Below are 644 nucleotides of genomic sequence, written 5' to 3'. Positions count from 1 at the left end.
CCCCCCCCTGGTTAAGACATCAGCTACTTTCTTCATGAATTTGGCTGAAGTCTTTGCCTGCTTCTTTACCGTCTTGCTTAGCGCCTTGCACTTATCCTTCAGCTTTTCTATCGTTCTGTCCTGAGCCTTGTTCCACCTCTGAAGGCGACTAATGTGGTCATGAGCATCACGAAGAGCTCCAGGGGGAAGAACTCCGTCATGTGGCTTGAAGTAGTAGCGCGGAGGTCCATAGATATGCTCAGAGGGGTCTGAAACAGGCGAGTCATGTCGAGTAGGAACACTTCTTCTCCTTGATGGAACAACATTAACTGGATCGAAAGGCCCATGTTCTCCAAGAAAGTACTCCTGGGGTATGTTGAAGCTAATAGCTCCAGGTATCTCTAAACTCGTCAGGTTCCGGTTTGGAAGAACCACTTCGACTGGCTTGCCCTGCAAATAGTAGTGGTAGACGTAGTCCTCCCCATACATCCCACTAAAATAGGTAGCAATCCTCAAGTAGGTGCTATCAATGAACTTCGGTCCCACTGCGTCCTTTCCCAAGGAAACATTCAGAAATTGGAGCAGTGGTGTGATCATTCCAACAACTAGCTGTTCCTGTACTAGCTGTATCCAGTCTGGCCCTGTACTTAGGAAGAGCACCACGG

Source organism: Brassica oleracea, chromosome C1 (assembly GCF_000695525.1).
Source record: "Brassica oleracea var. oleracea cultivar TO1000 chromosome C1, BOL, whole genome shotgun sequence".
In the NCBI taxonomy this organism is placed as follows: Eukaryota; Viridiplantae; Streptophyta; class Magnoliopsida; order Brassicales; family Brassicaceae; genus Brassica; species Brassica oleracea.
The sequence above is the reverse complement of the archived record's forward strand: the minus strand, read 5'-3'. Positions refer to the sequence as shown.